The sequence below is a fragment of the Cupressus sempervirens genome, chromosome 10 (assembly GCF_028749045.1).
Source record: "Cupressus sempervirens isolate cs-2001-9-10 chromosome 10, ASM2874904v1, whole genome shotgun sequence".
In the NCBI taxonomy this organism is placed as follows: Eukaryota; Viridiplantae; Streptophyta; class Pinopsida; order Cupressales; family Cupressaceae; genus Cupressus; species Cupressus sempervirens.
Genome location: NC_143127.1, coordinates 620,396,449 through 620,412,761, shown reverse-complemented (window position 1 = coordinate 620,412,761; position 16,313 = coordinate 620,396,449).

Here is a 16,313-nt window from a genome sequence, read left to right as displayed (position 1 = left end):
TACAATGGATAATATTATAGTTGTAAAGGTGAAAAAATAGTCTTTATAAGAATCATTGATTTTTAGGTACAATAGATAACCATAACGTGATGAAATATATCTTTATATGTATCTTCTAACTTATGTTTATAATATTTTCTACAATATTTTATTTAGTGCATTCCATAGGGTTTTAATAGGATAGGGAGATGCTTCAAAAATTTCCTCTTAAATTTTAGAAAGGTCCATTTTGCTTGTTCAAACACACCATACAAAGTACAAGATGCCTAGAATCACTTTTTTTGTGTTCAATAAAACCAAAAAAATTAGTTGAAAGACATTCAAACATCTAATCAATCTTCCAACAAAGTATTTCTGATCTTCATTACCTAACATTTTGAGGAAGATAAGCAGATGGACCATTATGACATCGCATGTGTAGTGAACCAACAAGGAAGACACCCACAAAGCCATAAAAAAAGTTGACATATGTCAAATGAATATTGCATGAATTTATAGCATATGATATTGGAGCAGAAAGAGACTCCCATGATACCCATTGCCATTAATCATAATTGTAATTAATCAAACACTTACAAACATATGCCAATCTATTATTTTAATGGAGGAAGATAAATAATATCTAAAACAAACCTATTAAGGAAATCAAGTTCAATGGTTATGTATGTAGCAATTTGTGTTTCATGCGCAGCCAAAAAGTGCATCTAGTTCTAATGAAATTTTACTTGAGTCTGTGTTAGTGCTGATGGTACTCAACCTACTGGAATTTGTAAAAACTAAAGAGTGTCTAGTTCTAATAAAATTGCACTCGAGTCTTTGTTAGTGCCAATGGTACTCGACCTTATGGAATTTGTAAAAACTTATTCCCTAGCCTTTCATGAATTTTTGTTCCCAAAACACAAAGCTATAATGCAATAGATCTCAGCTGTCACAACATCATTTGGTATAAAGCCTACTTAATTGGCTCAAGAAAATGCACATCTGAATCTTGAAAAAAATGTGGATTACATGGCCATTACATGAGCATCTACACATGATGATACAAGAGCATTTTTCACATGAGAAAAGGCAAGACCTATTACTCTTTTGATGTCCCTTCAACTTTCCCTTCACTCACATTAAGTAATAATTTCATACAAGATTATAAATGGGTTCAAGGAATTGTATGTTGAAGTGAATTACAATATTTATACCAAGGTTTGGAATCATACATCATCTACACAAATATTTTAAATTTGAATCATGGAGTCTTCCATGCCAATAGCAATTATGTTGTTGTCTTGTGGGTGGAAAGTAAGAAATGTTGTTGCTGCTACTATTGCCATGAAGGTTGTGATTGTCTACAATTAAATTAGGTGAATATTAAATAATTTAGGAAGAGAGGATCTTCCTTCCCAATATGGATATAAATAGTTATCCATCTTTCAATAACTCTTTACCTTAAATGTCATCATGTTGAATAATGAAACTTTTCCACCACTAGTTGACATGACGTAAGAGTCATTTTTTGATAAGGAAAAATAAGCCACAACTTCTTCTAAGCTAGTATCACTCATGTCATTAGTCATCATGCCACTGGCTAGTTGCCACAATAGAGGGGAAAACACTTGTCATTGCATGTAAAAGAGAATCCCTCTCATAAAACTTATCCCATGTATTTAGTAAAAGAGCAATTAGAACATATTTTGACCATATGCATGATAAGATTAATAAATATCTCATATCCTTAATTGATTGATATACTAACATCATAGGAACACATAAAAAAAACACAAATAAGAAAAACTTTCCACTTAAGGTACATTCATTTCTTGACCATTTCCAAATCTTGTGAACAACATTAGAAGCCAAAGCCAAGATCACAACTCCTGAATTAGTATATATTAATCTTGAAACCTCTACATTCACAAAACAAAAAAATCCTTCAAAATCTTAAATGAAACACTAAACCTATAAGGTTATGATGCATCAAAGAATACAATTCTAAAGTTGGGTAAAGTATCCATGGAACACTTGAGAGAGTATAAAATTAGGTATGTCTTCTAAAGCACCAACTTATTATAGACTTATAGTTAGTTAGACAAGTACATAATAAAATTTCTTGAAACATGAAAAATCTTGAGCACTATGCCTAGTATTGATTATTCCTATCTTGATGTTAGTAACTATAAGCATATATGTAGAAGCACAGAAACTATTAAAAAATAATTTCCAATAAACAAAAATAACAAGTTCATTATGAATTGTTGATATCGTTTATATGAGTAGCCTTAGATAATCCATTATGAGCTATTCAAACTAGAATTAGAATATAGCTTACTTGGAGGTAGGTTATCAACAAGTCTTATAGATCTACATTGAACTGGCTCATTCACTTCAATTAGTTTCCAAATATTGTTCTTGTCAAGTGGATCATCTACCACCCATGCCTTATGCTCAAGGCTTCTAGAATCTACTTCATTCTAAAAAAATGGTTAACTTCATCATTTTAATTCTTTAGCAAAGTTTTAATCTCACCACTATAATTTTAGCCACTAGCTCAGTTAGTGTTTTTAGGTGAGTATGTTGATGGTTGGTGAAATTGTGAGTTTCCTAACGCATCATGGACTGGTTAGTGTAGAGGTTGAGAGAGAGACTCCCTCTCAGTCCTAATACTCTGTAGTATCCTTATCCCTAAGCTTATATCTTCATGTGGATTGTCCCAGTCAAGTTTTCTCTTTAACTGTGGACTTGAGGCTAGAGATTGAGTTTAGCGGTAGATTGGGTGTAGTTTTCCTAGCATGGTGCTGGAGGGACATGGTATCGTTAGACACATGTTACCAACTCACTGAGTTGGTATGCAGACATTTGATGATTGTTTCCACTGATGAAAGTCTTTGAACCTTGTGGAAAGGTGATATCTTGTCTGGTTGAGTTGTGTTACCCTAGTTTCCAGTGGTAGTTGAGTTTTTGTGCCTTGGTGAGGTGTCATGCTCCTATGCTTGGTGGTGAGCAATCCTTTGGAGTGTGTCCTTTTGTTGGAAAACTTTCATCCTCTTTGTTCTAAGGGTGAGTTTACGTGGATTCCAGAATGATCATGTGTGACATGACAGTATTCTTGGGAGTTTGGGATGGTTATTCCCCATGATTCCAACTCTTGTTGGAAGTGTGCCTTGTTTTGACCTTGTTTGTGGTCTTGTAGTTGGTGCATGTTGTGGTTGGGCACCTGTTGACAAGGTAGAGTGGCTTGTTCCTTACCTTGTATTGTTGTTTTTATGGCTAGTTGGTTTTTCCTAGCGCATGGAAGGTTCCTTGTTGGAGGACCTTGTGTCTGTGTGACACCCATTCTCTCGTGGTTAACCTATTTGGGGGTTAACATGATGGTTGGAGAATGTTGGAGTGATTTGGGTTTGACTTGTACAGAGTTGTTGAGTCATTCCTATTGCTCACTTTTGATTTTGTTCTTGGTGTGTTCGGTTTCTATTCTTGGATAGCAGGTTTCCAGGAGTAAGCCTAGTCTTTGGGGGGGATGATGTAGTGCCTCTCCCATTTGACTTTTGTAAGTTGTCTTGATGGATGCAACCTTCTTTTGTTGTGATGGATCATGATTGTGACCCTGAGTGGTCTACACCGTCGAGGTGTTTGGATTTATATTTTTGTATCAGTTGCTTTATTTATGCTTTTGACTGATCTATGAGATTATGATGTGATTTTTGGTTCATTGAGGTTTGTGCCAGTGGTTACCAGGATTGATATGGTATCGTGAGGTTGTTCTATGATTACCCTGAGATGTGTGCAGAGATTGCACTATGTACTTTTACCATGCTACACTGGACTAGGCTCCTATAGCAGTGGTTAGTCATGTTTTTGACTGTGTTTGCTTATGTGTTTTAAGTGCCTTATTTGATGCGTAAGTAATTAAATGGATTGTTCATGTGGGATTATTTTAGTTTTGTGCTGCGAACATTTACCTTGTTATATTTCTGATTAGAGAGATATTTGTTACTCATGTTATGTTTACATTTGAGATGACCTGAGGGTCAAATGTTACTCTTTGATGCTAGTATCATAGATATTAGACTACTATGCTGTTTAGTTAATCATATTGCATGATGATGCCATTTTGAGATGACAGTGTGTTTTATGATGATATCTAGTTATCTGGTATTTGGACATACCTTTGATTATGTTATGTGATGGATTTAATGCTATGGTTATTTACTTCATTCCTACGTTGTTATGCTTTATGCGAACGTGAGTGATGTAAATAGATTATTTTAATATAATTAAATAAATGGTTAAATTAGGTGATTTAATGCATTTATTGCTTTGGCTATGTTATTATATGCAATTGCACTTGATCGTGTTGTTTAGTGTGCAGGATTTATATCCCTGGCAGTGGCACATGGAGTTAGCGATTCAGCCATTCATATTTTACCAATGTCATCCTTATATGGCCGACGTATCCTTTATTAAATGTTTAATTTAAACCTTTCGGTGATTATTAAATCTGAACTCATTTGCATTATGTGATTAGACCAGTAAGCGTGTCTATGCATTTAGAGTTTTGCTTTGTCGCAAAAGTTGTTTAGGAGATTTATGTGTTTTTGGGTTTTCGGGCTTTTTAATTATTTTATTTTAATTTCTGGCAGCTTTGCCATAGATGAATTCCTATTTATAGGAATAACCTGTTTTCATTTGGGTCAATTCAGGGTTTAACTGGATTGGCTGGTTAAATGCCCTAATTGATTATTCACCCTAAAAGTGAATAAGTATCCAAAAAGGAATTTAATTCCTCACTTCTCACTTTCAAATTGGAAAGTTGGAGAGTAAAACCCAAAATCCTCTTCATGAGGATTTACTGTTTTGTTCGTTGTGGGAGCTACGGGCGTGGGATTGTCGCGAGGTTGGGCTCGTTGGATCCAGCTCAGAGAAACCTTGGATTGCTGCAATTTTCAGCTACTTCTACGAGATATTTATTTTATGGTTCAGATTCCTATTTTGCCCTTTTGGCTGTGAGGTAGGGCTTTCCTGTTTTATTGTTTCTGCTCCGTTTCTGCTTCTATTTTTGGTAGCCGTTTGTTTGGAGGCTGAGAACTAGTGTTCCCCTCCGTTTCTATATGTTAGTTCTACCCGGTTGGGCGGGTATGAACATTTCCTTATTTTTTGGGATGAGGGTTTGGAGTTTTGCACCGTTATGCTAGCTGTTTTTGCATACGATGTTCGATTTCATTTATTTTTGGATTTTTGGGGTTTTTGAACCCAAAGGCCAAATGGGTTTTAATTTTGAAGTTTTTCCAAAATTTGGGATTTTTACCTCATTTTGCGTGCTACCCTATTTTCTCGGGTTTTCTTAGCACAATGTGGGTCGTGGACTTGGATGATCCGTTTGGATATTAGTTAGACCACTTTTGCACTTTTATGTTGCATTGAGATGCGTGTTGCATCCATACTCCCGACGTTGTGTTCGGTTGAGTGATTTTATGCTCGTTATGGTTTTCTTTTGGACCTTTGCCTTGTTTCATGGACATTGGGATTCATGTAGAATCCATACTCTCAGATTGAGGCTGGTTGAGTGATTTCATGATGTATGATTTTATTGGCTTTGGGATTCTTGTAGAATCCGTCCTTCCCGTGTTGCTTTCAGTTGGGTGTTTTCTTTGCATTGTGTTCTCATTCCTGTCCTTGTGTTATGATCTTCGTGATGGTGGTGCGCCACACACGAGTACGTATGCGTACATTTTTTGGGTGACTTGTGAGGCTCGATCTTCCATGGATTTGTCAGAAGTTATGATCATTGGGGTTGGGATGGGAGTATGCATGCCCACGGGCACTTGTCGTAAGATGAGCATGGGTAGGGTAGGGTAGCATATGGAGGGGGCTTCTATCTTGTAACCTGGTGACTACTTCCCGGTTGGCAGAGGAAGTTTTATATAAGTGATAATTAAATTAAAACTTTGGGTGGTAATAAATACAAGATAATTAAAATGTGTGGGTTGTGCGCCTTCCGTCGTGAAGAGTAGCTGCCCTAGGTTGTGCACCTTCTATTGAGAAGAGTAGCTGCCTATACTAGCTTGGGCTTGTTGATGCCAAGTGACTCTCCATGATGTCAGCCCCTACTTAGCATCCTTTTGAGTGTTTGACCAGGACCTGTACTCCTTGCATTGTCTTAGGTTCTTGGTTGCAGCCATCATACTGTCTGGCGTGAGTGTTAGCCTTGGATGTTGTGCTTTATTTGTGTTTGTGGTTGGATCATTATCTCCATCAGCACGACAGGTGTGGACCTATGGGTGCCACATGGTTGGGAGGCGTAGCTACCTTCACCACTACTAGGGATCAGTGTACAAAGACAATCTTTTGTCCTAGTGCGATCGTTGCTGGATGTCTTCACTTGGTACTTCGAGTTTCAGAGTATGCTTTGTTGTGATGTATGCTTTTGTTGGGATGCTTGTATATCATGTTTAGATGATGTTAGTTTATTTGATGCATTCCGTTATCATGATGGTTAGCATATGATTAGATGATGTTATTTGCTTTAGTAGTATATCTGTTGCTTACTGCTGTTTAGCATGTGATAGGTGATGTTATCTACTATAGGATTATCTTATGCGTTATCACTAGCATGTTAGATTTTCTTATGTTGTTATTGTTGCATGTTTTTGGTAGTGATGTCCCTATTATGATAGTACCAACGATCTAGTTGGTGGCTTGGGATGTTACGCACGGGGGATGGCTAGGACCCATGATGGTCTTATGATGCTATTGACGGTTGGGAGGAACCGCGTACTTAGTTTGGTTGTTTTGTTCCTGAGATGTATTTATGTTCATTGCGGTGTTGCTTTTGTTCTCTGCAATGTTTATTTTAGTGTGTTCTTTGCTGCTGTAGTTTAGATGGATAGATGTTCTCCTTGCTGTGTTGTTCTTGCACTCGAGTGTTCATTCCTCGAGCCTTCGTGGATCTGATACTCCCCAGTGTGGAGGTTCTTTTGTCAAATTTTCCCCATTTTTGAGTTTGGAAGTGTTTTTACTTTTTATGGGCGACATTTGTTCAGCATTGTGCGACACTGATAAAGTATCGCACGCCCATAGAAAGAATGTCGTACGATACTATAAAGTGTCGCACACATTACTGGAGAAGTTTCATACGACACTGAAAGAGTGTCGCATGGCTTTATGAGAAATTTCGTGCGATACTTTTCCAGTATTGCATGGCTTCTTGAGAAGTGTCGCACTCAATAAGGGAGAAGTGTCGTCCTCCCTTAGTAAAAAGTGTTGCACAATTTTTGTGAAAAACCTGCGCGTGCCATCAGCGAGCAATTTTCTTCGTGATTCAATCTTTTTGAGAGTTTTTTTGGATACCCTTTTGGGCGTTCTTCGAGCCTATGTTGTTGCATTTTGAATTCAGGAGGTTTCTTTTGAAATTCAATTTTTGGGTTTTTGTTGTTGTCCTTCGGGGTTCAAAATATATCATTTAAGTATAAGTTGACTTAAGATATATTTTAATATATGTGAAAAATCATTTGAGATAGGTTTTAGACCTCTCAAAGATAAGTTATGGATTCTAAGAAATTTCAGGGCTTCAGAAATCCAGACTTAGCCAATTTTCAAGGCTTCAAGTTTCAGGCTTAGCCAAATTTCAGGATTCTGCATTTTACCCTAGCTTGGTGTTTTGTTGATGAGTGGTCATTTCTTGTGCCCTCATCTTGTTGTGGTGGTTGTTGGCTTTTGTTGGGTGTGTCAGTTAGGTAGTGGCGTTCGAAGATTTGTTGGTTGCTGGGATTGTGTTAAAGTCTTCCGTTGTGATCGTTGTGATCCCTGTATGATGTTGTCATGTGCATTCATACTTGTAAAAAAAAAAAAATTTGGCTTGATTTGAATCCTTGTTTCCAAGGATCTCCGGGCGGGGCATTACACATGAACATCATAATCAACCGTTGAGCCCATCTAATCACATTGCCAGGCTTTTATCTTTCTATCAAGAGAAGTTGAGAAGATAAATTAACATACTGAGACATAGAAAAATCCTTTACATTGATATTTTACCAAAATCTAGAATGTTTCAAATAAGTTCCTTCAAATATAAACTTGTCTGAAGTCATATTTAAATGAAGAAATTCATAAACTTTCCAAATATCTAATTATGTAAATAGTTTATTTATAATGTGGGCATACCAAATATACGTTTGCCTTATGACCTTCAAAAGTATAATGTTTTTCCCTAGTAAAAACATTCCATACTTTTTGTACTCTAAATTTTTTATCAGTTTGAGATTTCCAAGGACTTAAACTCTACAAAAATAAGTTTGGGTCATTATTCATCAATATGCCACTAGCTGGTTGCCACAACATAGGGGAAGCATGTTGGATACAATTGTCTAATTGTGTGTTATCTTTGATGTTACACAAATGTCATATTAGTTATTAGTCTATGCTTACCAGGCTTACTTGGTCAACAAGATAATTTTTCTTGTCTCCCAAGCATTTTTGGAGATTACTCTGTGAAGACAGTGTCTATTGAGCTCACTTAGGCATTGAAGGAAATTATGGCAAAAAGCTATGTTAACTAGGTTCTCATGGCTAACAAAGGAAAGTTGGTTAGAGTCAATATTCACCGAGTTCACTCAGTTGCCAAAGAATTTTGCAAGTTTGCAGTGTTAAGCAAGTTTCTATTGTTTAACACAGGAAATCATTTTAGAACCAATGTTTATCAAGTAGGGTCGGCCAATGAAGGACTTTGTTGATTTGGGATATGAAGTTTAATTATTTTTAGTATTGATTCTAGTCAACTATGGTAATGTTTATTGGTCATTATAAATTGTAATTGAGCCAACTTCATAATTTGGATGGTATAAATGAATGGTAAAGTTGAGATTCTAATGTGAGAAAGAGTATGCAAGTGTATTGATTAATTGAGAAGGAAAGTGTGTGAGCGAACTTGAAGGATGGTCAAATATCCTTGTGGAGCAGCAAAGTAATATTCAATCAAGAAGGATCTAGCATTAAGATAAACACAGATCTGTAATCAATAATTCAATTGCTTCTCAAATTAGGTCATTTCATTGTTACTTCCTTACCATTGTATCAGTGATTCCAAAATCTCTTAACAGAGTTGGTTTAACAGCTAGTTGTAAATCCTCTAACAAGGTGACAGTTCCATCGAATTATTTTAAGACATCTTGCAAGACCAATCCTAACAGGGTGATTAAATCTTCTAACAAGGTCACACCTAAAAGTGTGTTTTGTAACCTTTAACTAGGTTGGCTCCTAACAGGGCTCACTTCTGAAGAGTGAAAAATAGTAACTAGTTACATTGGTGATTTTTCCCATATTGGGTTTCCACATTAAATCCTAGAGTCTCATGTGTTCGTGTTGTTTCTTTTATGCTTTCAAGTTAATCACTATTGATGTTTAAGATTAGTTAAAAGTAAATCTCACTACATTTATCGAGTTACAACATTTTTTGTGAGTATACTGAATAACAACAACAATTAGTTTTATTGCTAACATCCAAGGTATCTTAAATATTTTTGTGGTAACTGGTTCAACCCCCTCTCCCCCCCCCCCCCTTCAGTTACTTCATTTATATTTACAACAATTGGTATAAGAGCTTTTGGTGCTTGTAGGAAAGGTTTCAAGGACCTAAGCTAAAGCTTAAGATGTCTTACAAGAAAGAAATTCCAAAGCTTAACAGAGATAACTTTTCAACATGGAAGGGACTCATGAGACTTCATCTGGTTTCCATTGGTGATTTAGGATTGAAATACCTTGATGAAGAATACACAGCTCGTACTAGTACATTATCTATTGGAGACATTGCTAAGAAAAAGAACCATAGCACCATGATGATAGATGTTGTGTCTACTCTTAGCTATGAGAAATTTGATGATATCAAGGACTGTAAAATCACCTTTGCAATGTGGAATAAGCTAAAAGACATCTATGGTGGTGATGACAATGTGAGGACAGCCAAAGCAAAAAGCCTTAGAGGATAATTTGATCAGATGAGAATGAGAGAAGATGAAAATATTGCCAAATATGTGGAAAGAGTCAAAGCCAATGTTAGTGCAATTAAAGCTTCTAGGAGATATCAATGAAGAAACTATTGTAAGTAAAGTTCTCAGAATATTGCTTCCTATCTATGTAATTAGAGTATCTAGTATTCAAGAAAGGAGGTGTGAGACAAATCATAAGATAACTTTGGATGCCTTAGTAGGAATATTGATAGCCATTGAGCTAGATAACTTTGACAATTATGTTCCAACTTCCAAGAATATTGAATCTTCATTTGAGGCTAAGCTTTCGCTTAAGGAGAAAGGCAAGAAAATAAAGGAAATTTAGTTAGAAAGTGAAGATGAATCAAAGGAAAGTTCTAACAGTCATCTTGAAGTTGTTGAAGCTCTACTTGCAAGGAAATATTCTAGAGGTAGAGGAAAATACAAAGGTAAAGTTTCCCTAATCCATTTTTCATGTGAAGAAATTAGTCATATTGTTGCCAGTGCTCAAAAAAAGAAAGCAAGGATGAAAAGAAAAATCACAGGTGCAATGATAAGAAGGATTTCAAAAATCATAGATCATTCAAGGACAAATGTAAAAAGACTTGTTTTATGGTGAAAGATTCTGATAATAGTGAAGATGAAATAGTATACATTGCTATGAAAGATGAATATGATGAAGAAGAAGATAAAATGACACTTATATCTCATGTGAGAAAAAATGATACATGGATCATAGATAGTGGATGTTCACATCATATGATTAATGACAAAAAAAATTTGAACACTTTGAAGACTATGATAGTGGTAGTGTAAGGTTTCAAAACAATGAACCTTGTTGCATAAAAGGGAAAGGTCGAATCTCAGTAACCAAAGAACTTGTATGTGACAATACCTATTGGGTTGAAGGACTAAAACATAATTTTATGAGTGTGGCACAACTAATCAACATTGGATTCAAGGTGGAATTCATGCATGACATGGCAAGACTACTGGATGACAAAGGAAAACTTATTGGATCAAGCAAACAAATATAAGGTAACCTATTTTATCTTGATCTTGGTGATTGCTCATGTTTTATTGCTCAAGTTGAAGAAAGTTGGTTATGGCATAGAAGGTTATGTCATGTAAATTTTGATAATGTGTTAAAAATAAGAAAATTCAAGAAAGTGAGAGGCATTCCTAGTTTGAAGAAACCAGATGTTGGTTTATGCAAGAATTGTCAGATTGGCAAAATGGGAAAGACTAGTTTTAAAAGCAAAAACTATCAATCTGAAGATATCTTGGAAATTATGCATACTGATTTGTGTGGACCTATTGGAATAGAAAGCTATGGTGGAGAAAAATTCTTTATTCTTTTTTTTGATGACTACTCTAGAATGATGACTATTATGTGTCTTAGAGAGAAGTCAAAAGCATTTGAGAAATTCAAATAGTATTTGGCAAGAGTAGAGAAGGAAATAGGGAAAAGACTAAAATTCTTAAGATCAGACAGAGGTGGTGAATTAATCTCCAATGAATTCAATAACTTTTGCATTGAAAGAGGAATGAAAAGAGCAGTATCAGGCCCTGGAACTCCTAAGTAGAATGGAATAGCTGAAAGGAGAAAAAGATCTATCATGGATTGTGCAAGGACTTTAATGATTGAAAAGAACATTGCTATCAAATACTGGAAGGAAGCTATTAACACTGTAGTTCATACCTTAAACCGAGTATAGTTGAAGGACTCATACAAAACTCCCTATGAGCTATGGTATGGATATAAACCCAATGTAAGTTACCTAAAAGTATTTGGAAGTAAATATTATATTTGAAAGAATCTAGAAAAGGGAAATTTGATGTCAAAGGTGATGAAGGTATATTCTTAAGTTATTCTTGCAAGAGCAAGGCATATAGATGTTTGAATTTGACTACTCATAAAATCATAAAAAGTGCACATGTGAGAATTGATGAGTTTGTAGAAAAGACTGAAAAAGAAAGAAAAAAGGAACTAAAAGATTATAGGAAATTTGTTTACATCAAATCTGATACATTGCCAAAAACATCTGTCAATAAGGAGATTTCTACTCCCGAGTCTTCCTCAGTGACTGAGTTGCAAGAAGTTCAAACTGAGTCACAAGGACTCGAGTCACATTTTGAAGCTATCGAACCAATGCCTACCAAGTCTGAGCAACTAGAGCCTAAAGTTGAAGTTCAAAAGGATGACAATGTAATTCATTCAAAAGGCAAAGAACTTATATTAGCTAAATATGTTAGAAGGCATCATGCACTAGATCATATCATTGAAAATAAATTAGAAGGTACTATGACTAGAAGTAAGCTAAAAGGTACATGTTTACTTGCTAATTTTGAACCTAGAAATGTTAAAGATGCATTGAAAAATGAAAGTTGGATTGAGACCATGAATGAAGAAATTGAACAAATAGAGAAGAAAAAAATTGGACTCTTGTACCTAGGCCTAAAGATAAAAATGTGATTGGAACAAAATGGGTATTCAGGAATAAGTTGAATGAAGATGGTAAGGTATCAAGAAACAAAGCTAGATTGGTATGTAAAGGCTACTCTCAAGAAGAAGGCATTGATTATGGTGAAACTTTTTCTCTTGTTACAATATTAGAAGGTGTTAGGACTCTACTTGCATATGCAACACATAAAGTATTTAAGGTATATCAGATGGATGTTAAATTTGCATTTCTCAATCGTATTCTTGATGAAGAAGTCTACATTGAACAACCAGAAGGTTTTTTTGATCCAGACAAAAGGGACATGGTCTACAAATTACACAAAGCAATGTATGGTCTAAATCAAGCTCCTAGAGCATGGTATGAAAGATTACATAACTACCTTATACAGATTGGTTTCTAGGGAACTAATGATAACAATAGTTTGTACATCAAGGAAGGACCCGATAACACAATTGTATTGGCAGAAATATTTGTGGATTATACTTTATTTATAGGGAATGATGATCTGTGCAAATAATTTTTAGAGCAAATGAACAAAGAGTTTGAAATGTCTATGTTTGGTGAGATTAAGTTCTTTGTTGGACTTCAGATATAGCAAAGCAAGAATGGTATCTACATCACTTAGTCTAAATATATCAAGGAGATACTCAAGAAATTTGGTATGGAAGATTCAAAACTAGTTGGAACCCCCATGTGTACTGGATTAAAGCTTATAGAAGATGATGATTCAAAAGAGGTAGATCAAACTTTATATAGATCAATGATTCAAAAATTATAGTATGTAGTTCATATAAGGCCTGATATTGCTCTTGCAATTGGTATAGTGGCAAGATTCTTGGCAAAACCTAGAGAAAATCATATGATGGCAATCAAAAGAATCTTGAGATATTTGAAAGGTACTGAAGACTATGGCTTATGGTATAAACTTGGAAGAAATATGGACCTAAAATTATTTACCAATACTAATTGGGCAGGAAATATTGATGAAAAAAAGAGTACAAGTGGTGGAGCATTCTTTCTTGGCAAAATATTGGTATCTTGGACAAGCAAGAAGCAAAATTGCACATCCCAATCCATAATAGAAGCAAAATATGTTGTAGTAGCAGTGAATTGTTCTAATATTGTTTGGTTTAAATAGTTGTTGGAAGGCATGAAGGTTGAAATCAAAGAACTAGTTGTCATGTTTTGTGATAATACAAGTACAATTAACATATCAAAGAATCCAATGATGCATTCCAAAACCAAGCACATTGCTATAAAATACCACCTTGTTAGAGAATTGGTGTAGGAAAAAGAAGTTAGATTGGAATATGTCCATACAAAAGAATAAATTATAGCCACATTTACCAAGCCATTACATAAGGATGAATTCTTGTATCTAAGAGGTAGGTTAGGGGTCATTCTCCTATTTGAAGCTCACTAAATAAAGTTTTAGTGATGCATCAATAGGAACCAAGTTGAAGATCTATTAGTTGATGTAGCATAAATCAAGAGAATATTGCATATGAATTAGTACTCAAGGTACATTGATACTCATTTGGTACGTGTTATCTTTGACATGTGTTGTCAAAGAGGGAGAGTTTACTATCATATCTTTCTAAAATTTGTTTTAAGAAGAAGCTATGTAATTCCTTCATAGAGGGAGATTACTACATAAGAGAAGTTTGTGGTATAAAAATCTAAGAGGGAGAAACTTTCCATCATAAAAAGTCTTATTTTCAAATTTCATTGTGCTATGACATGTTGTGTTGCCATCAATGCCAAAGAGGGAGATTGTTAGATGTGTTGTCTTTGATGTTACACAAATGTCATATCATTTGTCAGTCTATGCTTACCAAGCTTACTTGGTCAGCCAAATAGTTTTTTCTTGTCTACCAAGCATTCTTGGAGATTACTTTGCGAAGATAGTGTCTATCGAGCTCACTCAAGCATCGAAGGAAATTATGGCAGAAAGTTGTGTTAACCGAGTTCTCATGGTTAACAAAGGAAAGTTGGTCAGAGTTAGTGTTCATTGAGTTCACTCAATTGCAAAAGGATTTTGCAAGTTTGCAATGTTAACCAAGCTTCTGTTGGTTAACATAAGAAATAATTTTAGAACTAGTGTTTATCAAGCAGGGTTGGCCAATGAAGGACTTTGTTGATTTGGGATATGAAGTTTAATTATTTTCAATATTGATTCCAACTAACTATGGTAATGTTTATTGGTCATTGTAAATTGTAATTGAGCCAACTCAATAATTTGGTTGGTATAAATGAATGGTCGAGTTGAGATTCTAATGTGAGAAAGAGTATGCAAGTGTATTGATTAATTGAAAAGGAAAGTGTGTGAGCAAACTTGAAGGATGGTCAGATATCCTTATGGAGTAGAAAAGTAATATTCAAATAGGAAAGATTTAGCATGAAGTAGAACATAGATATGTAATTAGCAATTTAGTTGCATCTCAAATCAGGTCATTTCATTGTTACTTTCTTACCATTGTAGTAGTGATTCCAAAATCTCTTAACGGAGTTGGTTTAATAGCCAATTGTAAATCCTCTAACAAGGTGATAGTTCCATTGAATTGTTTTAAAACCTCTTGCAAGGAAACTCCTAACAAGGTGATTAAATCCTCTAACAAGGTCACATCTAACAGTGTGTTTTGTAACCTTTAACCAAGTTGGCTCCTAACAGGGCTCACTTCAGAAGAGTGAAAAATAGTAACTAGTTACATTGGTGGTTTTTCCTATATTAGGTTTCCACGTTAAATCCTAGTGTCTCATGTGTTCATGTTATTTCTTTTATGCTTGCAAGTTAATCACTATGGATGTTTAACATTAGTTAAAATTAAATCTCACTACTTTTACCGAATTACAACATTTTTTGTGAGTTTATCAAATAGTAGTAGCAATCAATTTTATTATTAACATCTAAGGGATCTGAAATATTTTGTGGTAACTGATTCACCCCCCCCCCCCCCCCAGTTACTTCATCTATATTTCCAACAAAACACTTTTCATTGACTATAAAGGAGAATCTCTCTCAGAAAAAAAATCTCATGCATTCAATAAAAGAGTATTTAGAACAAATTTTGATCATATGCATGATAAGATTAATAAAACTCTTAGATTCTCAATTGATTGATATAGTGACATCACAAGAACACATACAATAGAGGTAAGTAATAAAACCTTGCCACTTGTGTTGCATTAATTTCTTGACCATTTTCAAAGCTTGGAATAACATTAGAAGCCAACACCAAGATTGTAACTCCTAAATTAGTATATATTAATATTGGCATCAAAATAGAAATATCCTTCAAAATATTAAATGAAACAATATGCTTGTAAGTTTATGATGCATCAAAGAATAACATTGACTATTAAAAAATCATTTGCAACAAACTAAATAACAAGTTCATTTTGAACTATTGATATCACTTATGTGATTAGCCTTAGATAATCCATTATGAGATATTCAAACTAGAATTATAATATAGTTTTCCTGGAAGTAAGTTATATGTGAGTCTTATTGATCTGCATTAAACTGCCTCATTAAATTTAGTTGGTTTCTAATTCTTGTTCTTTCCAATTGGATGTTTTTGAGACACCAAGAAATATTTAAAACCTTCACCTTTCATGGATTCCATAGTCAAGGTTGAATAGCCGCCCTTGCCTCCTGAAATTATGCTAATTTACCATACTACCAATTTTTGTAGTAGGAATATGCCAAAACAATAAACAATAGACAAACAATATAGTCTTTCAATTTCGAAGGTGCAAAAAGTTAAACACTTTTCATAGATTCAAAATACAAATAATTCCTCCATTAAAAAAATACAAATAAAATCCTAATAGTAAATTCAAGATAGGTTGAATTTGAAAAAAATCATACAAATAA